The sequence below is a fragment of the Dasypus novemcinctus genome, chromosome 9 (genome assembly GCF_030445035.2).
Source record: "Dasypus novemcinctus isolate mDasNov1 chromosome 9, mDasNov1.1.hap2, whole genome shotgun sequence".
NCBI classification, from domain to species: Eukaryota; Metazoa; Chordata; class Mammalia; order Cingulata; family Dasypodidae; genus Dasypus; species Dasypus novemcinctus.
In genome coordinates this window covers 124796982-124824639 of record NC_080681.1, presented here as the reverse complement: position 1 = coordinate 124824639, position 27658 = coordinate 124796982, and the positions used below count along the sequence as shown (strand labels likewise).

At 37.8% G+C, this 27658-nt stretch overlaps 1 protein-coding gene across 14 annotated transcripts in view; it reads right to left on the bottom strand.

Moving 5' to 3' along the window:
* RERE (arginine-glutamic acid dipeptide repeats) overlaps nucleotides 1-27658 on the bottom strand; it is a 517403-nt gene that overhangs the window by 327585 nt on the left and 162160 nt on the right. The window contains exon 1 of one of the 14 annotated variants that reach the window (XM_058304473.1): nucleotides 22541-22634. The exons of the other annotated variants lie outside the window; for them this stretch is intronic. The gene's annotated coding sequence lies outside the window, so the exon portion shown is untranslated. Of the gene's footprint in view, nucleotides 1-22540; nucleotides 22635-27658 lie in introns of those variants that run through there. 14 annotated transcript variants of the gene reach the window in all.

Here is a 27658-nt window from a genome sequence, read left to right as displayed (position 1 = left end):
TTGGTCAATGACTGCAGAACTCTGATGAAAATAAGAGCCACTGAGTGTACATTTTGGCAAGACTGTACAGGACAAGGGACTGTATAACACAGTTGTGGCAGTTTGAGATTTATTAATTCCAAAATGAGAGATTATATTTTTAAACTGATATGTTCCTCTGGGAATAACTCTTTGATTGTATTAGACTCAGTGAAGACATCTGATTAAACTATGTTAAGGGAAGCGGATGTGGCTCAATGGATAGATTGTCCACCTACCATATGGGAGGTCCAGAGTTCAAACCCAGGGCCTCCTGGCCCATGTGGTGAGTTGTCCCATACACGGCACTGCTGCACACAAGGAGTGCTGTGCCACACAGGGTGTCCCCCGTGTAGGGGAGCCCCACACTCAAGGAATGCACCCCGCATTGAGCTGCCCGGCTCAAGAAAAGCGCAGCCTGCCCAGGAGTGGCGCCGCGCACACACAGAGTTGACGCAGCAAGATGACGCAATCAAAAAGAGACACAGATTCCTAGTGCTATGGAGAATACAAGTGGACACAGAAGAACACACAACAACAGGGAGGGGAGAGAAATAAATAAAATAAATCTTTAAAAATAAATAAAGAAAAAAATAAACTATGTTAAGATTAGGACTTTGATTCAACCCCATCATTAGAGTCCCCTTGGGCTGAAAAAACAGACTCTCCCACAGAAGTAGACACGCAGAAGCAGATACACAGGAAGAGTGACTGCTCCACTGACACTGGCCCAGGAAGAGAGATGAGCCCAATAGTCTATAGCTGACCTTGAGAAGAGAACAGAGCAGCTGAGCCCAGAAAGAAACAAGTCCTGGGGAGAGTGATGAGCCTTATGCCAGCCTATAGCTGAGATTGGAAGAAACTGGGACCACAGGACCTTAAGAGGAAGGAGGAAGGCTGAACCCTTATAGACATCACCCTCCATCTTGCGTCAACACATTGCAACAGACATGGGGTGAGAAATACCTCTTATGGTACCTTAAGTTGGACTCTTTAGGGCCTGGTAACTGTAAGCTTCTACCCCAAGTAAATACCCTTTATAAAAGCCAACAGATTTCTAGTACTTTGCGCTCCTTTGGCTGACAACAGTGAACAATGTGGTAGAAGATGGACTGTGGTTAACAGTACGAGAGTGTTCTCTCATGAACTATAACAAATGCACAACTATAACAAATGTACAAAACAGTCCTCATAATAAGGGTGTACAGAAAAAATATACCAAATGTATGCTATGGAATATAGTAATAGTCTGATTATATTCTTATATAAACTGCAACAAATATTCTGCAACAATGTAAGGTTTTGGTGGAGGGGTGATATATGGGAATTCTGTACCTTCAACTTCTCTAATTAAAAAAATGAGAAAAAAGGCCTCATTGATGTCACTATTGTTACCAGTTGGTATCTTACATCAATTCTCTATTAACTGCAAAGTTTATGAGGATGACCACCAGGTCTACCATATTGACTTCACCATAACAATTTTCTCTCTGTATGAAATTAACTACAGATTTTTTGTCCTCTTATCATTTGACTGTTCAGTATCATCTGACAGGACTGACCACACACTCTCCTAGAAAGGCTCTCTTTGGCTTTCCTGGCATGGTCCCCTCCTGGACCTATCTAACTGCTCCTCTACTGGGTCAACCTATGTAGTTGATCCTCAAGGTACTATCCAGACCCCTCTTTTCTCACCCTTTACTTTCTCCTCAGTCAATCTCATAAACACATATCAGCCCTCTGGTACCATGTACCCACAATTACACATGTCTATGAGACTTTCTTTTAGCTCCAGATGCATGTGACAAATGCCTACTAAGGTCTCTCTTGGATGTCTCAAAGACATCTCAACGTGTTCAAATGAAATGCTCACTCTGTTCCAAACCAGTCCCTTTCCTAGATTGTCTTTTTGGTGACTGGCACATTATCCATCCAGTTACATAAGAAGGACACCTAAGCAGCATCCTTAGCACTTCCTCTATCTCATCCCACATCCTATCATCAAGATATCCTATCATTGTTACCTTATAAATTTCTCCCCAAATTCATTTATTTCCTAATACCTGCAACAATCTTAGTTCAAGCTACATTAGTATGGCTTTCCTAAGAAAACGACCTCAAATTGGTGTCTTGATTGGTCTTTTCAAATGCACTCCCCTTTGAAACCCTACAATTCTTTTTCTACACTGCAGCCAGGATGATTCTTTCAAAAGGCTACTGGTATGTCAATCCCTACCTTAAAATACTTTTAGTGCTTTCCTATTTTTGCTAGATAAAAACCAAATCCTTAACAAGGATCTAAAAGGCCCTTATCTTTTTACTGCCTGGTCTCATCTCACATCACTCTCCCACACTCTAAACCCAATCACACTACCTTCTTCAGGTCCTTGAACACACCACTTCCCCTCCTACTGAGCCCTTTGCTCATGTCCTTTGTTTTGTCTGAAATGCTCAGCTCTCCTGGCCTAGCTATCCCCTTCTTTTCCTTCAGATCACAGTTCAACAGCAACTTCCTCAGGATAACCTTTCTTGTCCAGTACGATTAGATCAAATCCCCTTCAGAAAACTTTGCGAAACCGTGATTTTACATCTGTTCGTGTGATTACACGGGTCTCTACTTCCAAGCTAGAAACTGTGAGGATACTGACCTTTGACTGTTTTTGCCCTCTGTTATATTCTGAGATCCTACTTCACTGCCCAACACACTAAGAAGATTAAGAAATTATATCTTCTCCTTTCCTTCCTCTCACACTCAAGTTGGCTAAATCAAGAGGGAATTAGACAAGAATTTTATTTAGGAAAGGAACTATTTCATGAATAAAATACCTGAAGTGGTACTTAAACTGGCTCATAAACTATGAACAGGATAAAGAGAAATAAAAAGGTAAAAGACATTCCAGGTGAGAACTTCATTAAAAAGAACATTCAATAAAAATAGACTATCTTGATGGCAGCTATAGGAGAACAGCAGTAGGAATAACTTTAAGTAGAAAGGGTAAAACAGATGATAGAAGATCTTTACATAATAAAGTAGTTAAAACTGAACTGAGCAGTTAACATATACTAACAAGCATTTGATCTTCACTATACCAAGAGTGACTACATGATTTACCATCCAAACTGATTTACCATCTGAGAATAAAAGAAAGCATGATTAATAATTACACAGGAAAAACACCCTGTAAATCAGGTCATATGGTCATCTTAACTACAAACTTATTCAGTAGATATTATTGCTTTGACATTTACCAATGCAAAAGTATATGAAGAAGCAGATGTGGCTTAAGTGGGTGAGCGCCTGCTTCCCACATGGAAGGTCCCAGTTTCATTCCCAGTGCCTCCTAAAAACAAACTAACAAGCAAATGGGGTAAAGGGGTGGGGGGGGAGAACCTCAGTGGTTGAGCACCAGCTTCCCACATACGAAGTTCAATCCCCAGCCCCAGTATCTCATACTCCCCCCGCCCAAAAAAAGTATGCAGAAAGGCTAAGCAAATTGACCAAGGCCATACAACTATGTTTTAGAACAAAAAGATGAACCCAGGGAGCTAATTCCTGCACCCACACTCTTAGCCAAAGCTCTACTGCCTTAAATTACAATCTTTAAAGGCAAGCTTTCCAAAACATCATGCTAAGCAACAGGGTGCTGTTGCAGGCTCTTGAGATGAAAATTGTATTTGGAATATTCATCTCAGCTGGCAGTAGGACCTATTTTTCATCAAGAGTTGTTAGTACCATCCAAACAAGCTTGTTTCCGAATCCACTACCTCTGAAGCCTAAAAAAGGACCAAAGTATCTTAAGTACTTCTTTGCCATTTCTGTATTTACTATGTCTCAACAAATGTTTTAGCATCCTCCTTTAGGAACATTACCAAATAGTCCAAATGTGAAAGTCCTAAGTGGGCTACCCACTCTGCTGGGGTCTGGCTTCCAAGTGTAGCAGCTGCAACAAACAGGAAACAGAAAGCCAAGGTGACACTAAACAGTTTGCTTTTCAAAGGAAAATCAATTCTCTTTTCCTATTTCCTTTCCTATCAACATGACTGGGAAAGAAAATGTGATGACTTTTGCTTTGAAAGGGGCAATGTCACTCTCTAACACACTCACTGGATAAGAAATGGGGTGTTCTTGCAAACAGCAACATGATGTGGAGAATATCTCAAAATATGCCAGAGAATCACTGCAAGGCAACACTGAAATATGTAGTCAACTGATCTCTAAACTCACACAAAAGTATGACTTTTTTTCTCTCTGAAACTGATGTATTCGGAGAAGCTTTTTCATGTAAAAATAAATGGGATGTGAAGTTCTTCCACCTGACCAAATCTGACCATCTAGGCAAATGGCTTATTTAAGCTTATGCATTCAGTCTACATGTGCCCTAACACTCTACATTTGGACTTAACATATATTTAAGCTCAATCAATCCTCCTGAGTGTTTATTTACCCACTCCCCAAACACATGGCTTATCAAAGGAACGTAAATAACCACCATGGGATCCCCTGACCAAAACTGAGAAGGACCTGTGTAGCACTGAAACAGGAGTCACAGAATGAACTCCCCCTTCTCATTTCCTTGAGAGACTTTGGAAAAAAACAGAGAAAACTAAGACTGGTGGACTCTCACTACAAGTAAAATTTTAATTTCCTCTAACAAAACACAGGACCACGGCAAAGGACATAAAAGTACCCAGAAAAGCAAATCTCAAGGTTACAATTAATAACCCAATTAAAATTAAAAAACAATTCATAGTAAGCTTTATTATTTGAAACAGGAGTACAAAATTCCCAAAAACAAGGTGCCCAGGAGATTTCCAATAAAAATTTTTTAATCTTCCTTTTCTTTAAATAACACACAAACCCATTCACACAAACAACTGTCTTCCTATATTGTTAACAGTAAAGTTTTTGCCAATTACTATTGCTTAAAGCTGTCTCTCTCCTACTCATTGGGTTATGGGAAATTCACTGCTACCTCTAAACCAGGTCTTCTCCACTGGGTACCACTGACGTTTTGGGCCAGTTATTCTCTGTTATGGGGGTGTCCTGAGCATTGTAGGATGTTCAGCAGCATCTGTGGCCTCTACCTGTATAGACAAACCCACTGCCCCAGTTAAATCAACCAAAATATCTCCAGAGGGAAACAAATGTGGCTTAAGTATTTGAGCGCCAGGCTACCACATGTCCTGAGTTTGGTTCCCGATGCCGCCTGGAGAAGACAAGCAAGACAGCAAGCCGACCCAATGGGCTGGCACTGCAGCTGATGAAAAAAGATGATGCAACAAGGAAACACAAAGAGGAAACTCAATGAGAGACACAACAAAGCAGGGAGTGCAGCTGGCTCAAGAGATCAACTGCCTCTCTTCCACACAGGAAATCCCAGGTTTGGTTCCCAGTACCTCCTAAAGAGAAGACAAGCAGATGCAGAAAGTGCACAATGCAGACACAGAAAGCAAACAGCAAGCACAAACAAGTGTGTGTGGGGGGGGGGGAATAAATAAAAATTTTAAAAATGTGTGTGTGTGTGTGTGTGTGTGTTGTGTATCTCCAGATTGCCAACATACCCTGGGGAGCAAAATTCACCCCTAGTTTAGAATCACTGTTTTCAACAAATAATTTTGACTATGCAGATATTTCAAAAGGGTTAAGCATTTGAGTTGCTTTATTTGAAATTATGCTTAACTTGTATGGAATCCATAAGGCTAACACTATTACAGAAACTATAATATGCCATGTTTTTTGTTCTCTGAAATAAAACTGGACCAATTCAAAGCATGACCCAAAACAATAATTCCACAGATGTTGGAAGCTGGATTAGGTAAGCAGACGTAGACTCTGAAAATCTCAGTATTTCCTGACAAGCCTTGAAGATTGGTTAGAAGCAGTATTATTCATTGGTGACCTGCTACTGTTATGGGGTCAACTGGAGGCCTCCGCTGCCAACCAAGGAGAAGGAAAAACCTAGTGCCATAATGCCAAACAAGAACAATGGAAACTAAATGCCTGTGAAACCAAGTCTATGATCTGAAAGGACTAAACATTTCCTAAATACACTTTCCCAAAACAAGGCAGTAAAGAGAAAGCCAGGAGTGGATAAACATAAGAGTCAAGCAGATAGATAAACAAAATGTGATATATCCATACAATGAAAACTTATTCAGCAATATAGAAATGAAGTTCTGACACATGCTACAACACAGGAAAATCTAGAAAACTTTATGTGAAGTGAAAAAACTCAGTCACAAAAGACCACATATTATATGGTTCCATTTACTAAATGTCCAAAACAGGCAAATCCATAAAGACAGAAAGACGATTAGTGTTTGCCTAGGAGTAGCAGGCGTGGAAGGTTTGGTGAGTGACCACTAAGGGGTACAGGGCATCTTTTTGGGATAATGAAAATGTTCTAATATTGATTGTAGCAATAGATGCACAAATCTGTGAATACTCTAAAAGCCATTAAATTATACATTTTAAATGGGTAAATTATACATTATGTGAATTATACCTCAGTAAGCTGTTTTTTAAAAACATAACAAGCATCAACACTGCAAATAAGAAATTGCTCAGGCTTTGCTACAGCCAAACAGAAGATGCATCTGGCTATAAAAATTCACAAGGATGAGCTCTACCTCTACATTTGAGAAAAACCACCTTTTAAAACTGCAAAAATATAGTTTAAGCAAATACAGAGATTAATTTTATTTCCTCCAATTCTGAGAATCAAAGAAAACCTTCTTCGGACCACAATAATCTTTAACAGGCAAGAATTCTTGGTCAGGCTTACTACCTCTATGCATAGCATGTTCAGAAGTAGGTAAACTGGACAGGATTTCTTTCAGTTTGCAGAGTTCTAAGATTCAAAGTAATCTGCAATCATGGACACAAGCTCTCAGCATTTGATGAAAGGAAATGACAGTGAATTTTATACCTAACTTAATAAATTAACTTCACACATATATGAAAAATCAAAAGCATTCTTAATGTACTTCTGCTCCATGGGTACAAATTATATCTAGGGAAAAATGAAAACAGAAAATTCCCTGAAGCAGTCCTAAACATTCAGAATGTAAGTTTTAGATGGAAAGACAAAATAGCTCTGACTGAAAGCAAAAGTCCTGGTCAAAACTCAATCTGGGGAAGCAGATGTGGCTCAGGGGATTGGGCTCCTGCCCACCACATGGGAGGTCACTGGTTTGGATCCCAGTGCCTCCTAAAGAAAAGAGCGAGCTGGCGTGACAGGCAGGTGCAACAAGCTAACACAACAAGAGACACAAGAAGAAGAAGGAAAAAAAAAAAATATATATATATATATATATATATATATATATATGAGAGACACAACAAAGCAGGGAGCAGAGGTTCCTGTGCCTCCTAAAGAAGACAGCAATCTGACACAACAGGCAGGCACAGAGAGCTGACACAACAAAATGATGCAACAAGAGAGGTGGGTAGGGAAAAAACATAAGGAAAGACTCAACAGTGCAGGGAGCAGACATGGCTCAAGTGATTAGGCACGTCCCACCCACATTAGAGGTCCCAGGTTCAGCTCCTGGTGCCTTCTAAAGAAACAAGATGAACAGACACTTTCACACAAGAGAAAACAACGGAGTGGGGAGAAATAAATCTTTAAAAAAAAAATCAAAAACCTCAATTTGTAATTTTGTATGTCTAATCTATTAATATTTTAGCTGGATGTAATCTCTAGGCTGACCAAATGTGTTACCCTACCATCTTCTTTAATCTGACGTCATTCAAAGAGAAGGGCAGCAGAGTCATGAGAACCTCTCAATTCCAGATGCCAGCAGCTAGTGAGTGACCACGGAGGGAAGACAGAGGGTTTGTGAACACAAGTCCTAGAACCTGGACAGCAATACTTAAATGCTGTAGCTGTGCCACTGATCAAGTAAATATCCATCTCCAGAACAGACACTCTGTCAATTTCTTCATTAATTCAGCAAATAATTACTGAGCACCAACTAGGTGCCGAGCACTGTTCTAAGAGCTGTAGATATACCCATGGCCAGAACACAGAGAAGGAGCTTGTAGAAAGGGCTGCCTGACCTACCCAAGCAAAAGACGCAGGTGGCTGAAGCAGTAAGGACAAAGAAGTAGTGGCTGGGTCTTTGGCATTTACTAGAATAAAAGAAAAGTCACCACATGGTTTGAGAGAGGTAATGATCTAAGTTACATTTTAAAAGACTCCCTTTGCCTATAGGGTTAGGAAACTACTACTTCAGGAAAGGTAGTTGTAGTGCAGTTGTTAAGAAGTGGTCAGATTGTGGATACGTTTAGAAAGTAGAGCCATCTAAAGTTGCTAGTAGATTGGATGCAGTATAAGACAAAGAAGACAGTCAAGGAAGACTCCAAGGTTTGGGCCTGAACTAGAAGAACAGAATTGTCATTTACTAATACTGAAATGGGAAGGAAAATTGGGAGTTCTGTTTGGAATATGTTAAATTTAAGGTGCCTAGCAGAAATCCAAGCAGAGATATATGTATCAATTAAGAGGTCAGAAAGCTCTGAGCTAGAGATATAAATCCAGGAATCCTCAGCATTCAAGTTCATATAAACAGAAGACTGGGTGGTATTATCAAATAAACTACCAAGGATTAAATATTCAAAGTGGCCAAAATACACTGTGAAACAGAAACCCTTTATATAGGTAAAAACTACCTGTGGGTAAATTCCATATTAAGGATGTCATCAAGTGCTGTATCTAATAAAATCCAGGCTGGTACAGTCCTGGCTGTTTCTGCTTTGGGAGATATAGGATGCGTATACCTCCTTCTGCTGCTTCACAGGAAAATACACAGGCTGTCCAAATGAAGGCCTCTGGCAGGGGTTTCTGGTATGTATGTATGTATGTATGCAAGTATGTATGTATGCATGAATGAATGAATAAATCTGAAAGGTTCTTACCTTGAAAATGAATGAAAGAGAGTTGTTGGGTTCGAAAAATAGTCTCCTTTAACTAACATTTTTCAGGGCCTGAATGAACTATACCAAAATTGGGAAGTCCTCATGAAAAGGGAAAATACAACCATGTAGTGACTAAATGTTTGAATTCAAAATGAAAACTCAGATCCAAAAAAATGAGATTTAAAGGGTCACTAGTAAATTTTGATCAGCATCATAATTTGAAACCTAAAGAAGAATTAAGTCAAACAGAACATCTACATCAGGGGTTCTTTTTTTTTTTTCTCCAAAGTTTTCTTTGTACAATACAGAAAACTGAAAAACACAGAAGCAAAGAACACACAAGTCATCCAGAATCACAGGCAGTTTACAGTTTGACATGCCCTTCTAGGTCCCATGTGTGTATACATACAATTGGTCATACATTTTTAACAGATCAAGATTACAAAGAATGTATCATGCTTTTTCACACATCATGAATATTTACTCATTCAAAGCCCCAAAGCCATGAGGTACTGTGACAACCAAGAATACAAGACACCAACTCGGGAAAAAATGTATTCCTGCCTTTCTTGGGGACAAGAATTTTCCAAGACAAAAATGGCAACAAGCCTCCAGAGATACTGGCAGTTACAGATACTGCATTCCCTTAATGATACATCAGGAGTTCTTAACCAGGGGTCCACGGAAAGAGTTCAGGGGATCTGTGAGCTTGAATTGAACAAAAATCTACTTATTATCTTTATTTTCTATGACCTCTAACTGAAATCTAGCCTTTCCTTCACTTATGAATGTATGCAATAAATTATAGTAGTATTCATTTCATATCACATTACAGTTGAGTATTGAAAAATGGCTTACACTCATCCATACTTCAAAATTACAGTAGTAGTTAGACTCAAGTTAGCTGAGTATCATGAAACTATCTGCTGCTACATTCTGAGAAGGGGTCCATAGTAGGAAAAAAAGGTTAAGAACCCTTGACCTACACATCAGGAAAGCTTACTGTTCTTAAATATTTCATATTAAAATGTTTAATTAGATTCAAAATCTATGAATCGTCATAAAAAATTTGAAATGACATTTGCCAATGAAAGAAAAGGGAAAGCTGCTACATTTAAAGAAATAATTATGGGAGTGGATGTGGTTCAAGGCCTGCTTCCTACATGCAAGGTCCCGGGTTCCAAAAATACAGAGTTGGGAAAAAAACAACTCAGGGGAGCCAATGTGTCTCGGTGGTTGGGTGCCAGCTTCCCACATAAAAGGTCCCAGCTCCGGTACCTCTTAAAAAAAAAAAAAACAGGAACGAAAGAAAGAAAATCATACCCTTGAAATGCAATTTAAAGAGATCAAATTGCCAAATTCTGGTTAATAACAAAGATGTTTCCAGTAACTAGAAAAAAATGCACTGATTCTTCCATTTGCCATCCCCCCCATATGAACAAATCTTTCCATTAATGGTGATCTTCAAGTATTTGAAGAAATTTCTGTCATAAAGTCTTCATCATAAATTACATGTAGTCATTTCACATCTAAAATTTGATATGAAAATGTCTGATTCACAGAATCAAAGTTTCCATTAGAAATTGTTAAGACATTTTATCTGAGCATTTTATATGATTTCAGTATTTATTCTCTTCCCTCATTACATTTCCTGTCTTATAATATTAAAGAGTATATAATTAATTTTTCACAAAGCCTCATACGAACACATCCAAAATATTTCCAGACTTCCCCAGACTGCTCTATAGACATCATTTTTTCAGTATGGCACAATGAGGAAAGGTGGAAAGCAATGACTCCACATAACCTTACTCATTTGACAGCTGCCTATTGACTATTTAGATTCCCTGTATTTGATGGCAAAAAGGGGCAATGTCCAGACTAGGAAAAGTCCCAAAGAATCATTGCCCAGTGAAAGGAGATTTTTAAACAAAAATTCTTAGAAACCTTGATCTAGCCCTTGTCATTCACTGGCAAGGAGGACAGCTCTGCTATTTTCCTGAGCACTGAGGTTCTCTCCATGGCCAGGAAGAGTACACACAAGACAGCCAAGAGCAGTCAAGTGGATATATATACATATAACAAGAAGATGAAAAGCACAACTGGCAAATCTGTGGACACTACTAAGTCAAGCAGGTACTTCCCACTTTGGAACTTGAAAATGAGAGAATACACTACAAGTGAAAAGAAGGAAATATGAAAGGAAGCCGGGGACAGCAGATACCTCTAGAACATCACCTATCCCACTGTGGGTATCAGCAGGAGCTGAAAAGCTGCTATAAAAAGCTCTCTGGTTATTCCGCCTCAGGTATATCCAGCTTCTGGCCCCAACATGTCAACCCCACCCCATCTTCACAGTTTTCAGAGAGTCTCAAAATAAAATAATTCCTAATAAGCCATTTTTATGTAATCTAAAACTTCTTTAAATAACTAGAATAAACTGAGACAGAGGGCAGAATTACAATGAGAAAAGTTAATATTCACTTCTATTCTTTTGCTAAGGGGAGGAGCCACAAATTCAAGAATTGTACCTATTATTATATAGGAACTTATTTTTTTTCCACTAAAGGAAGCTTTATAGGAATAAATAATCCTTTCCCCTACCCCACACCCACCCCATCACAGATCATTTACTCCAGTCCTAATCAGCAAGTAACATATTCTCTAGTGAAATACTCCTTTACCTCTCTGACTAGGCCCACTTGGAAATGAAAAGAGAATGTTATCAAGTCTACATCATGGAATTCCAATATAAATATGGTTCTTCTCTAAGTCATCTATTTAGGAAGACCTTGGAAAGAAAGTAATTACTAAGAAAATCATTAATGTGTGAAACAATAAATAAGTGCCAAAGGAAGAAGAACTAAATATTGTGTTGCTAAATATTTTTATATTAAAAGATACCAAGGTTAAAATGATAGCATTACAATTTAAAACACAAGCTTTTGTTAAATAACAAGGTAAAGTTGCATCTCTTTCCATAGCCATAAAGAGGCCTCATCTTGACATTTACAATTAATTATTAACCCAACCCTTTAACTATCACCTAGGCTAAAAGAGAACCATTTGATTTCCAGACTTGAACATTATCATCAGAAACAAAGAATCGCAGAGTTCTTTTTCAAGGCTACAGAGTTAAGTTTTCAGAGCTTTACCAACCAAGTTTTTTTCACATTTGAAAGCAACTATATAGGATCACACCTATGAACAAAAACTGCTAACACTGAGCAGGGTTGAAAGAGGGAGAAAATACATTTCTCTTCTGCAAGCCAGTAGATCTTTCAACAAGCAAGAGATCATTCAACAAGATTTGAATTCCTCGTGTTCTGCAGACTTAATACCACACATTCTTTTCTAAGCTTTCATCTCATATACCGCAAGATAAAAGCCTCGAGAGCAACTGCCAGGTTAAAATCAGGTATGTAGCCCAACTTTTAAAGTCAAGTTCCCTTGACAAACTTCCTCAATATTGTTGTCAAGGAAAAATTAAACCAAGAAGCAAAATATTCATCTCACACTCCAAAACCAAAATATCAGAAGCTCAGGGTTATTGCCCAATGTAAACGTATATTGAAGAACTCTAGTCTCTAGTGATTTTAAGACTACCTGGAAAATGAAAGCAAGGCAATATTCAACACTAGAGGACATAAATCCCCAAAGCAACCGACAAATGCAAACTAGAAACTACAAGACTGAAATGTAAATGGAGCACAGGGTTATAACATCATTCTCAAAAAACAAACTCTCATTTCCACAAACAGGAATTCCTTCTCAAGAGCTTTCAACTGAAACTTACCACTTCTGCTTAAAGTTAATTTGATCAAATCCATGGGGCCTGGGAGAAATACATAGATCCCTTTCTTTACTCTCCTCCCTGCTTTACTTAGCAACTTGCAAATTGACTAACAATATGACTAACTACCTAAACACATGCCTGCCATTCTCAGCAATTGATAATTTATTATATTATTTTAAAAGTAGCTGAACAGGTGTGTCACTTCTCTATCACTTTTGGTAACAAACGACATAATACATAACAAGTGGGAAGTATTTTTTGACTGTTACAGAATTTTAGAAATTTGTGGAAAAGACACAATAAGAAAAGGCAATTGTTGTCACCAAAGAAAAACACACCGAAGTGCCCAATAGTAAAAAAGACATTTTTAAGTATCCCGAGGGGCCCCCACAATCACTACTATAACTAAACCAATCCTAATCTCCACCAGGAACAAGATGTGTGTCCTGCTGGTGACACTATTAACATATCCTATAGAATTTAGGCTTGGTAATCAACCAGATGGGGCTTTAAGACATAAGAACTATGATTTCTATTCCTTGTTTCAACAACTGGGTGGCTGATGATGCACATAACTGAAAGGAGAAAGAAAAGCAAAGCAGGAGGTTTGTGTGGGAGGTTAGTGAATGGAGTAGAGATTTTGATTCTGAGAAATGTCAGGTATTGCCAACATATAAAGTGTTTCCAGACTGAGGTATCTACTAAGAAGCTAGAAGTACAATATGACACTCAAGGAAAAGACCAAAGCAAGGATATCAACTCAGGTGTCAATAATGTATAGAAGATACTCAAATCCATAGGAATGAATGAGGTACCCCAGGAAGAGCAGTAGGTGAAGAATAAGGGCTAAAAAGATAGAAACCATATAAATAAGGACAGCCCATGGTAGCATTTCCCAAATCAAATTCCTCAGAAAGACCATCTAGAGGCCGTATGACAGGCATTCAAGCCCAACAATCACAACAATAAAACTTACTGTGTAAAGTGCAGGACACACTGCTTACAAAGACACATAGAGTCTATACTATATATTGTCACATTAAAGGTTCTAAGAAGTCCAACAGTAAGAAAACAGCTCAACAAATTAATTACCATTCATTCACAGGGTAATTCCCAATGTAATTTATCTCTATATGACAAAACTTATAAATGTTCAATTTTGACTTTCATTCTTCCTTAGAACAGCAATTAAGTCATGGACAAGCATAGAAGAAATTCTACAACTCAAATGCACTCAACTAATTTTCGGTGTTCTCGGTGGGAATCTAACATCCCAAACACCTGCCACATCAATATGTGCCTTGCCCACTGATCAGGTTTTAGAAGAGACAAGCAAGATATTCAATTGGCCACATTTGAGGTTAAACCCAACTCTAACTACAAAACCATATAAAGAATCAGTCTCTTCACGAAATATTCTTTAATGACAAGCTGAAAGATTAAATGAATCAAGTCAGGTTTTTCTGTTTGTTTTTCTTTTGGCCAAACACAAAAAAAGAGCATAAACAAGGGAGAGGAGTGACTCACTCAGGTGGAACATTCAATTAAAATGTTAATAAACTGAAGTACCAAGAATGGGGGATAAGGGGGGAGGGGTCAGGAATCAAGGAATAATCTTAAAAAAAAGAAAGTCTTTCTAGGACGCAGAGGCAGGGCACCCTAGCTGCAACCCAGGTCCCAAGAACAGGGAAAAAGTCATAACCTCCCTAGCTCACCAAGAACTGCCATCCAATCAAAGCAGATGAGCACCACATGGATGGAGACAACAGCAGGCAAGGGGCCATTACCATCCTGAACCACATGAATTTAGAGGAAAACTTTTGGGGAAATACTGTGAACGCTTTTCTCCATCCTCAGTGCCACCATTTACTTCTTCATAAATTAAGAGCTCATTTCTTAATCAATGAAAATGCCACGACCTTTTATCTTACTCCATAAAAATACAAATGTCACTCTTCTCCTTGCTAGCTCTGTAACCTTGGACAAGTCAATTTCTCTGTCTACACTTCAATTTCTTTATATATATATATATATATATATATATATATATAAAACAATGTATTTAATGAGGTAATATAATCCATGTAAAGCACTAATCTGCACAAGATATGTATCATACAAGATGCTTAATTGTCAGTTAACACTGATAATAACAAATCACATTCTACACATCCTAAGAACTCCACAGCACAGAGGCCCTCAATAAACACTTTGCAGAAAACAGTATATTAAAACACATCCAGCTGATCCTAGGAAAGTTATTTTAGTTTGTATTGCTAAATAGGAAAAGAGTCAGTTCTCAGGGAAGCTTTCCTTGACAACCACACCCTTCAAAAAGCTCTCCTACCCTCCGAGAGGCTGGTTTCCCCAAGCCAATCCTAATCAGTCTGAATAAGCACGCAGAGATCCTAATTAGATCCCACACAGAGCAGGACTGTGCCATGTTTACCTTCAAAAGCACTCAAATATTTGATAAATGAACAAAATCCACTTTTAGATTTCAATTTTCATTTTCCATTAACAAGCGTTCCTCTTTTATAATCAAAGAGCACAGATTCTTAAGGCAGAGTAATATGGTTCTCATTAATAAATTAAAATAAGCTACCTTTTTTTTTAGTTTTAAAAATTAAATCACAATTCTGAATTGCACACAGAGTGCCTTTATACTCCCTTTTACATTCCAACTTTCTCTAAAAGAAAACAAAGAAAGAATAAAAGCATATAAGTCCACAAATCTATACCACATCTATACATGAGATAATACCCTCAGATATGATTCACTTTATAGTCCTGTGAATCACATAAGAGCTTTGATCTAGGGCTGTACTGTCATAAGACAGTCATTAGCCACATACAGCTATTTAAATTAATTTAATTTAATTTAATTTAAACCACAGTCTCTCAGTCACACTAGCCACAGTTCAAGTACTCAGCAGCCACATGTGGTTCGTAAAATGTTAAGAATCCATTTTTCCCTTTTCATCATTAACCCATGCCCTTTTAAAGTACAAGAACTTTATCCTTGATATAAAGACAATAAAATACAATTCTTAGGAAAAATAGGGTGAGAGAGTCCTATAGCAATCTAGGGTTTTATTCTTTCAGCAATTCACACAACTTTGACCTGAGGAAAAAAAGAGCATGAAAGCAGATCTTTCCACTATACCTTTTATCCATATAGTCACATCTGCCAAATTTTAAAATCACAGGTTCCATTATCTTACCCCATCAGCAATCTTCCTTTATAAATTCCCCTTTCACCTTGATCTCCTCGGACACACTCAACATATTATGCCATCATTCTAAAATCAGGGTCTAAGTCTCTTGGCAGACAGGCTTTATGTAATGTCAGTCTGGATAAAATCATGAATCTATCCCCTCTCAGAGGATTTTAACAATTCTATACAATTGTGTGGGTATGTAGAAGGCTGCATGTTTTTCTTCATAATAAAAACAAAGCCCCAATTTCTGCAAAGTTGATAAATTACTTCTTTATTTATAAAACAAGATGAAAGGAAGAATTCTGATTTTCTAACAAAACTAGAAGTTTTAGAAGCACACTTTCAATCACTTATTTCCCTAGAATGACTAAAATATCTCAAAGCCTCCCCTGGGCACTATGCTAGTTTTACCTGCCACTTGCACTGATTAGCACAGGTTTCTTACACACAGAAAGACAGATGGGAGACTCGAGACTTTGGGCGGGAATAATTTTATAAAATTCCCTCTAAAACTTGAACCATAAACGTTTTTCTATAATGCAACACTGTAGTACTAGCTTGAAAATAATATTCAGGGGAGATCTGTTTTCTGAGTGATGTATGGGGAAGGAGGGGAGTTATCATAGGGCATGTGGTAAAGGATTAAATGACCTGGAAGAATGGTGGTCATATTACACTGACGCCCTTTCCATACACACTTGAGGCAAAATTAGGAAGAGCATTGTAGCAGTTTGATATGGTTATGAATTCCAAAAATAGATATTGGATTTTGTAATCTGATCTGTAGCTGGGCCTGACTGAGTTATGATTAGAGCTTTAATTGGGACACATCATTAGGGCATTGAGTCCCCGCCCCTTGGTGGGTGGGGATTCACAGATAAAAGGCATGGCAAAGGACAGAATTGCAGGTTTCCGGTGTTGGAGTTTGATGCTGAAGTCTTAAGCTGGAGCCTCGGGGAAAGAGACAGCCTCGTTCACCTGGTAGTCTACAGTTGACCTTGTGGAGAGAGGCAAAGTCTAGAGAGTCTCATAGTTTACAGCTGACCTTGTGGAGACAACAGAGGAGCTGAGTCCAGAGGAACCCAGGAAGCCTGAAACCCTCACAGACATTGGCCGCCATCTTGCTCCAATATGTGAAAATAGACTTGGTGAGGGAAGTAACTTATGCTTTATGGCCTGGTATCTGTAAGCGCCTACTCCAAATAAATGCCCTTTATAAAAGCCAACAGATTTCTGGTATTCTGCATTAGTACCCCTTTGGTTGACTAATACAAGCATACAAAACTGTTTAGTGATTACCATTCTTTTTGTTTCTTTTATAAGAATGGGGAGGGAGGTGGGAACCTGGAGTGTATGTAAGAGGTTGAATTTTTCTGGAGTACTTCCCTTTGGAAGAGTCTCCAAATCTGAGAAAGCAAGCAAAAGTAGGATGGTATTATATCAAGCAAATTCTCCCTACGGAACTCTGGCTTGAATGCAAAGGATTCCACAGAAAATGTTTCCAAAAGGACTCTGACAGGAATAGGAAAGAACCAATCAAGAACAGGAAGGAACCAATCAAGAACAAGGACATAAAGTCATATGGGTAAGGGAAAGAGAGAGGAGTAAAGAAAGAGAAGAATGGAGGAGTCCAGGGGTGGGACGGGGTAGAGGGGAATCTTAGATCTTGGGGAACGAGAATCAGAATTAAAAAGGAAAGAGGCTGTGAAATATACCGTCTATGCTTAAATGGATCCTTAGAAGAAAAGGAAGCACTCAGCCAGGATAAAAGGAAAAGAAAGAATTATACCACTTTACTCCCTCCACTGAAGTATGAAAAACTTTACCAATTTAGAAGTGACCAAGCACCCTTTCACTCTTCACATCCAGCTCAAACTGTAAACTGAGTACAATATAACCCAGGAAAAGGAGGTAGAAAGATAAAAGATCAGAAGAAAATTGCTTCCCACTAATAAGGGTCAATCCTGCAGGAATACATGTGAAGGAAATATTACTGCATATTTTCTATAAATCTAAATACAGGTCAAAATTTCCAATGGCTCAACCACATATGTGGGGGGTCAGAGAAGTGGGAAAGCACATAAAACAAGAAAGAATACAAATTTGAAAATTCTTCATTAGAACAATTATAAGCACTGAGTTGTAGCAATCCTAAATGGAGGGTGGGAAGGCTGACCTTTGAAACAAACTTCCCGGGCTCTTAAAATGATTTGTCTCTTCTAACTTAACAACAGAGCTAAGAGAAACCACCCAGAAAGAAAAAGATATTGGAGAGGGGTGTGGAAGCAAGAAAAGAGCAACAATCCACAATACCACTACATTCCTATCAAATAGCTTACTTGAGTCGCAGAGGCACTTCCAAGCCAAACCAGATATGGATTTTATATAAAAGAAATAAATCTTAAGGATTTCACTGATCACTGTGGATGTGCTGAATTATTTATAGTAACCAAGAAATCCTTCTCTTAGTATTTTTGTCAAGTGTTTTGAAAGTAAAATTTTGGAAACCACATCTTCTGCCTATTCACATTAAAAGGTAAGATAGCTGGCTCTTCAATTTACCTAAGCCTTTAATTTCTATGGTAAATATCTGGCTTTAGAACAACTAACATTTTGACAAAACTGCAAATATTTGCATAGCTTAATCATTCTCTATATATTATTCTATTTCCCCTCTAAGTACACAATGTGGGATGAAATCTAAAATCATTAACGCCTAAAAATCTGATCCCAGGTTAAAATAAAATATCCTATTAAGTATCTCGACAAAATCTGAAATTGGGCAACACTTTTCTTGAAGTCCCATATCACAGGCCTTCTATTAAATTTTTAAAAAATAAAATGAAATTTATCTTTAATACTATAAACTAGCACAGACAGAAGTTACCTGAAATATTCATATAATCACCACAGGTGCCAGTACAAATAAAGAAATACCATCCTCACTTGGATTTTTAATGACAGCATTAAGGAAGTAGTCCAGGAATGGGAGAAGAATCTGAAATAGATTATTTTATATCCTAATATTCAAATGTAGAGATTTGGTCAAATAAGGTAACTCAATTTGATTCTACACTTCAGGTATGCAAAGGAGGCACTTAAGTACAATAAATTGCATGCCTAAAAACAACTTTGTATTCTCTATTCCCATTTCAAGATAACCACAAAGAAACCACACCTAATGACAAGTAAGGCTTATTTAAATCCTAGGTCTCATTTACCACTAGCCTACTTTGACTAAGTGACACAGATTTCTGCTTTCCTCACCCCCAGGCACTTCCCCTGTACTGTGGCTCTATCATATCATGAGATTAAGTCTGTTTATTTATGTGTGAAATGGGGACTTGTTCTTTTCCTTCAATTATTTGCTATCTGTAACAAAGCAGGGCTTTATATTTTTCATAATTTCATGACTAATAATTGCAATTAAATTACATCTCACTTCCTTTATACCATTTATGGAACATAGAATGTGTATAATAAATTATACACATTTCAACATAAATCTTGCTATCAACAGCACAACTTGTGAACTTGTTCCTTAAGCTACACAACCAGTTTCTGTTCTTATGTAAAGTAGGTAGTTTCTTTAAGTTGTTTTTGCTTCAGTGAAACGTTCCTAAGTCCATTTTTGTTGTTGATTATTACTGACCATAAACTCTCAAAAATTATTGTGATCATGCACTGTTCAATGAGGAATTATTTCCTGGTTTCTTTCAAGTCAAAATGTCCACTATTTACTGAAAATAAGACCAAAGACTTTTAATATAAGGGTTTGGAAAATTAATGTTATCTACAAAATAAAAACTATACTAACTCACTTCTCTATATCCAGAAATGTGAAGCATACAATGATTATTTAAGAAGAAATGCTGGCTCTAGAATAAAAATTAGACAGTCAAGTAATGACTTATATTTTACAAGTGCATCAGCCTCAGTCAGGTTTTTTAACCAAGCCTTTATTAGAAATGACAGTGATTCTTTCACATGACTTAAATTCACTCTAAAAAGCAATCAAGAATCAATCTCAGGAAGGTACAGATGCAAAAGCAGGCAATAAAACTACTCAATGCTAGGTGTGGAAAAGTGAGCACTGGTTTGAAGACCAAAAACTCTCAATCAGAAATTGGGTGGGAGGAGTGTGGAGTGTGTGTGGGGGGGGGGGGGCATGGTAATATGGGAAGCCCCTATATTTTTTAATGTAACATTTTTTGTGATCTATGTATCTTCAAAAGAAACACAATTTAAAAAAATGACGTGGGGGTGGGGACTGGGGTATATGAAAACCTCTTATGTTTTCTAATGTAACGTTTTGTGTGATATATTAACTTTTTTAAAAAGATAATTAAAAAATAAAATTAAAAAAAAATAAATCGGGCTGTATTTACCAACTCTTTGTCTCAGTTTCTTCATGTGAAAACAAGGGAGGGAAGACCCACACACAAAAAATAAAATTCTTACTATGATTCATCAATATTAAATTGAATAACTTCACAAAACAAATTTAACAAAAGTCACAAATTACCAATATTTTGGTGCTGAATACCTGTCAGATTAAGAACTCTACAGCTTGAATATTTAAGTAGAAAGAGGAGATGGGGGCTCACTGAAACCAAGTAGCACTCACCATCCCTAGCCATTTTTCCAGGCATTGTACAACTTAGTACAACAGACAACTTAATTTATATTTTTAAGAACTAGAGAAATTAAATCACTGGACCTGCTGGGGTGGGCGATAGGACAGGGACAACAAACCTCTCCACAAATCTCTTCAGTGATACAGAAACTAGACACACTCCACTGCAGACTGCCTAGTGAAAACCATCCACCCAAGTGATTGATGCTGCTTTGGACAGAATACCAATAAAGGTATAAAATATAGAAAATATTCTTCCATGACAAATTATAAAAGTATACTTCTATCTGACTGTTTAAAACAAATAACTCCTTGAGGCTATATTAAATTCTAAACTCTTATTTGACATCCAATGTGGCAAAATCTGATACACTTCAGCTCTCCCCATCATGACAAGGTCTTTAAATCATATCATCTTTCCTAAAATGATAGTGAACATGGAACACAAGGTGGTCATCTTCAGTAGCTAAATAACAGAGAAGGACCAGAAACCACTTCACCAGTCCAGATATTTAGAGCTAATCTCCTGAGTTCCAAATCATATTCCACAGAAAACTTTAAAGTTTTCAACTAAGGACTAGACTGGTACATCTGTTAACCAAACCTCTTCAGATCCCAACAGATAAAGAACTACAAATCTAACATATTATAGCTTCTGATTAAATTTATTCTATCTTAAAACGATAATTTTTTTTAATTTTAAATAGGTGTTAGAGAAGTTAAAGGAAAACTGAAAATAAGTATAGACTACTAAGGTATGTCAAAATATATAACTTTTCTTTTTTCGAGGTACCGGGGGCAGGGGAATGAACCCAGGACCACCTTGTATGTGGGAAGCCGGTGCTTAACCAACTGAGCAACATTGCCTCCTGAGTTGGTTTTTTCATTTGTTTTGCTTGTTCTTTGTTTTGTTTTTTTGTTTGTGTGTTCTTTTAGAAGTCACCGGAACCAAAACCAGGACCCTCCCATGTGGGAAGCAGGTGCTCATCGGCTTGAGCCACATATGCTCCCAATATTTAACATTTGATTTTATCCCAGAAGGAGTCAAAATATGAAAAAGGGGGGGAAACCCTTTATATGATATGATATATGATAATACCAGGTAGGACATCTACTAACAGTAAAACAAATTTCGTTTTGTTTTTTTCAGATTAGCACAATCCAGATGAATTAATGTTGTAATCTGTAAACTATTCTCAGTTAAATCAAATTCACCCACCAAGAACTCAGAAATGGCTTTTTGACAAGGGAACATTAATTTCAACAAATAAAATAATTCTCAGCACTGTCACAAGACCAAATTTTTGCTCCCTTGTATTTTCCTAAATGCTGGAATCAATTTTTTTTAAGTAGTCACTAAACAAACAAACTCTCTGGCCCCTATGTTTTAAAATTCAACCTCCTGATTGCTGAGATCAGCTCAGCAATAGGTTGGCTCAAAGGGAAGGCAACACAGAATTTTATGAACTGAAGGACATAGAGAAAGACACAAGAGAGGAGATAGGGAAACGGTCTTGGCCCAGGGGTTAGGGCGTCCGTCTACCACATGGGAGGTCCGCGGTTCAAACCCCGGGCCTCCTTGACCCATGTGCAGTTGGCCCATGCGCAGTGCTGATGCGCGCAAAGAGTGCCCTGACACGCAGGGGTGTCCCCCGCATAGGGGAGGCCCACGCGGTCAGGGGTGTCCCCCGCATAGGGGAGGCCCACGCGGAAGGACTGCGCCCCATAAGGAGAGCCGCCCAGCGCCAAAGAAAGCGCAGCCTGCCCAGGAATGGGGCCGCCCACACTTCCCGTGCCGCTGACGACAACAGAAGCGGACAAAGAAACAAGACGCAGCAAATAGGCACAGAGAACAGACAATCGGGGGAGAGGGGGAATTCAATAAATAAATAAATCTTTTTTTTTAAAAAAAAAAAAAAAAAAGGAGATAATGGGACCAGGGGACTCACAGCTTCTGGAACTGCGAGTCTCGACCCTCGTTTCCACATCACATTTATTAGGAACCCCAAAGCAGCTGTTCCTCATCAGCATGGCAACATCTACAATAACTGGGGACAAGTGCAACAAATAGGGAACAGGTAAGTCAGTTTCCCACAACACCTGATTAATGAGGATCTTCTGAGAAAAACTGATATCAGATTAAGTCAGTTTTTTTACCTCTTAAAATAACACATCCAGATAACAAAATAGAAATATTTAAATATGACCAAAATCAATCTTCTAGTGTTCCCCATCTTATTATAGTTAAGTGATCTACTCAAACTGTTGTAGTTTCACAGCTGCTAAAACAGATACCATACAAATGGCTAACTAAAAGAACAGGAATTTCTTGGCTCATAGTTGCACAAAACTGAGGCAACAGCAAGGCAATGCCTTCTCTGGAACTCTGTGACATTCTGGGGCTGGTCATCCGTGGTCCTTGGCTTTCCTGTGATATGGCAACGCACAGAGTGCCATCTTCTCCATTCTCCTCCAGGTTCCACGGATTTCCAGCTTCTTCACTTGGCGGGGCTTCTTCACTTGGCTTTCTCCCCTACATCTGAATTTCATTTTGCTTATAAAGGACTCCAGTAATTCAGATTAAAACACAACCTGACTTTGTTGGGCCACACCTTCACTGAAGTAACATCATAAAGAGATCTATTTACAATGGGTCCACACCCACCAGAATGCAGACCAAAATCACGTCCAAACTGGAGTATAGAATGCAATTCACCACACTGACCATATTCAAAGTATAAGTGATAGCTTCCTCTCCTCTCTCTTCTTCTACATGTCCTGGCATTTTTGTTCTTTGGAAATTTCTCTCCCAGCAATCCACTTTTGCTTAAGTCCTTCTCATCCCTTCCCAACAAGTCTGGAGGCTGTGGGGTAGAAATATGTAACACTGGCAGTGGAATCAAACTACGGACCAAGCAAGGCAACTTGACCTCTCAGAGTTCTGTTTTCTCCTTTGTTCAATGGGAATTATGATCCCATTCCAAGAGGTTAAGTTGAGGGTTAAATTTAGATTATTTTAGGGTTACATAAAGGAAAGGTAAACTCAAACTAGTAAACCAAGGACTTTGTCTCTGTTTTTATAGTTCATAGACTTACCTTTGCAAATGATTATTAAAGACATACCTACATTAAAATGTTATATGCAAACTCATTCTAGGAAACCAATATCACCCTAATACCAAAGCCAGACAAAGGTATCACAAAAAAGAGAAACTTACAGACCCTTTACACCTAATGAATACAATGCAAAAATGCTCAAAATACTCACTAACTGAATCCAACAATACATTGAAAGAATTATTCATATGATCAAATGGTGTTTGTTTTAGGTAATGGGACTACCAGGAATTGAACCCAGGACCTCATATGGGGGAGGCCGGCGCACAACCAATGAGCCACATCACCTCCATTTAGTTGTTTTGGGTTGGTTTTTTTTTTCTTTCATTTCCTGCTTGTTGTTTGTTTTGGGTTTTTTTTTTAGGAGGCACTGGGAACCAAACCCAGGACCTCCCGTAGGGGAGGCAGGCGCAAAACTACTCAAGCCACATCCACTCCCCTCAAATGGGTTTTATACCAGGCATGCAAGGGTGGTTCAACACAAGAAAATCAATCAGTGTAATTAACCACATTAATAAATCAAAGAAGAAAAATCACATGATCATCTCAACTGACACAGAAAGGCATTTGACAGAATACAGCATCCTTTCTTGATAAAAAATACTCCAAAAGACAGGAATTGAAGGAAACTTTCTTAACATGATAAAGGGCATATATGAAAAACCTACATCTAACATTGTACTCAATGGTGAAAGACTGAAAGCTCTCCTGTTGAGATGGGGAAAAAAACAAGGATGCCCATTGTCACCACTGCTGTTCAGTATAGTGGTATAGGTTCTACCTAGAGCAATTAGGCAAGAAAAAGAAATAAAAGGCATCCAAATTGGAAAAGAGTAAAACTTTCATTGTTCACAGATGATTCTATACCTAGAAGTTCCCAAAAAATGTACAACAAACCTACTAGAGCTAATAAACAAGTTCAGCAAAGCAGCAGGATACAAAAATCAATACTGTTTCTATACACTTCTATGAGAAATCTGGGAAGACGTCAGGAAAAAAATTCCATTTACAATACAAGAATCAAATATTTAGGAACAAACTTAACCAAGGATGTAAAGCACTTGTATTCAGAAAACTACAATGCTAAAAGAAATCAAACATGACATACATAAATGGAAAGAACATTCCGTGTTCATGGACTGAAAGACTAAATATCATTAGGACATCAATTTCCACCCAAATAGATATACAGATTCAATGCAATCTGGATAAAAATTTCAACAGCCTTTTTTAAAGAAATGAAAAAGCCAATTATCAAATTTATTCGGAAGGGGAAGAGACCCAAAATAGCCAGAAAAATCTTAAAAAGGAAGAAGTTGAAGGGCTCTCATTTCCAGACTTTGAATCATATTACCTAGCTCCATGGTACTGGCACAAAGATAGACACACAGTCCAACAGAACCGAACTGATGGTTTGGAAACAGATCCTCAATATATATATATATGTATTTTTAAAGATTTATTTATTTTTCCCCCTCTTCTCTCCCCACCCTGCTGTTTTTGCTGTCTGTGTTCATTCGCTGTGTGATCTTCTTTATTTCTCTTTTTGTCTTCTCTTCTCATTTTTTCTCCTCTAGGATTAGCCGGGATTTGATCCTGGGGACCTCTGATGTGGACAGAGGTTCCCTGGCAGTTGCGCAACCTCAGTTCCTGGTTTCTACTGCGCTTCATCTTGACTCTCTCCTTGTCTCTCTTTTGTTACATCCTCATTTTGCTGCATGACACACTTGCATTTGCTCACCACGCAGGCATTCGCGTGGGCACTCAGCTCACCATGCAGGAACACTTTCTCAGGGATCCTCCCATATGGTAAGCAGAAGCCCTATCACTTGAACCACATTTGCTTCCCTCAAGTGATTTTTAACAAGGTTATTATCAAGCCCATCCAGCTGGGGCAAAACAATCTATTCAATAAATGGTGCTGGGAGAACTGGATATCCATAATTAAAAGAAAGAAAGAGGACCCCTATCTCAGACCATATACAAAAATTAACTCAAACTGGATCAAAGACCTAAATATAAAAGCAGAACCTTAAAAATGTAGGGAAACATCCTCAAGACTTGGTGATAGGTGGTGGTTTCTTAACGTTGCACCAAAAACACAAATAATGAAAGAAAAAATGGATAAATGGGACCTCCTCAAACTTAAAAACTTTTGTGATTCAAAGGACTCTGTCAAGCAGGTAAAAAGGCACTCACTCAATGGGAGAAAATATGTGGAAACCACATACCCATTAAAAGTTTGATTTCCATGCTATAGAGATCATACAACTAACAATAAAAGAGCAAGCAATCCAATTAAAAAGTGGGCAAAACAAAAGTTGGAAACAACCCAGGTATCCATCAGCTCATGAATGGATAAACAAATTGTGGAGTATACACACGATGGAATATTATGCAGCTGTATGAAGAACTGAAGTTGTGAAACATATGACAACATGGATGAACCTGGAGGACATTATATTGAGTGAAGCAAACCAGACACAAAAGGACAAATACTGTATGACTGCCCAATTATGAACTAAATATATTATGTGAAATATGAATATTTATATTTATATATTGTCTATATAAGATCCTTTTTCTTTGAAGCTGAACAAATTTAAGTTAATACTACAAAATGTTAATATCAGACAAAAAAACATACTAAGTGATGGAGACTAGACACAGTACTACACAATTGTATGATTCTATTTATATGAAATGTAAATATAAATCAATTTATAAATAGGAAATGAGACTAGTGGTTATGTAGATCTGAGGAAGGAATGCTAAGGGGTGTGAGTCTTTCTTTTTGGAGTAATGAAATTGTCCTAAAATTTTTGAGATGAAGAATGTACAACATTGTGATCATACTTGAAGCCACTGATTATACACTTTGGATCAAACAGCCAGAAACACCAGCCATGTGCAGTAGGGAAAGCATACAGAGATGGAGAGGTAAAGAATTTTCTTGTTTATTTGAAGGTTTTATGTTATTACTGAAATAATCAAAATGCTCTGATAAGGACTGAAGTGATGAATGCACAACTATGTGATTATACCAAATACCACTGATTGCACACTTTGGATTAACTGTATGCTTTACTAATATATATCAGTAAAATTTATCTGTTTTAAAAATTTAAAAAGGACAAAAGACTTAAAAAGACATTTCTCCCAAGAGAAAATACAAATGGAGAAAAAGCACACGAAAAAATGTTCAATATCACTAGCTATTAGGGAAATGTAAATCAAAACTATGAGCTATCTCACACCTCATAGAAAGACAATTTTTAAAAAAACAGAAAACAACAAGTGGTAGAGAGGATGTGAAGAAAAAGGAACACTACTTGACTCTTGATGGGAATGAAGAATGGTGAAGCCTCTGTGGAAGATAGTTTGGCAGTTCCTCAAGAAGCTAAATAAAGAACTGCTAGATGATCCGGCAATCCCTCAACTAGGAATATAATCCAGAAAAATTGAAAACAGGGACACAAACAGACATTTGCATAGCGATGTTCATAGCAGCATTGTTCAAAATTACCAAAAGATGGAAAGAGCCTACGTGTTCATCAACTGATGAATGGACAAACAAAATGTGGTATATATACCTACACTGGAATACTATGCCGCTGTAAGAAGAAATGAAATTGGGACATGTATGACAACATGGATAACCTTTAGGGCATTATGCTGAGTGAAATAAGCCATTCACAAAAGGACAAATATTGTATGGATCACTAACATGAACAAAATACAAAGAATAAACAGAGTTAAAACCTAGAGTATAGATTACTAGGAGATGGGATGAGGGCTGAAAGGGGGTACTGATGCTTAATGTATGCAGAATTTTTAATTAGCTTGACTAAAAATGTGGAAATGAACAGAGTTGATGATAACACATTATAGTGAGTATAACTAATATGGCTAGTTTATAAATGGGGTTGCAGCTGAAAGGGGGAGTCGAG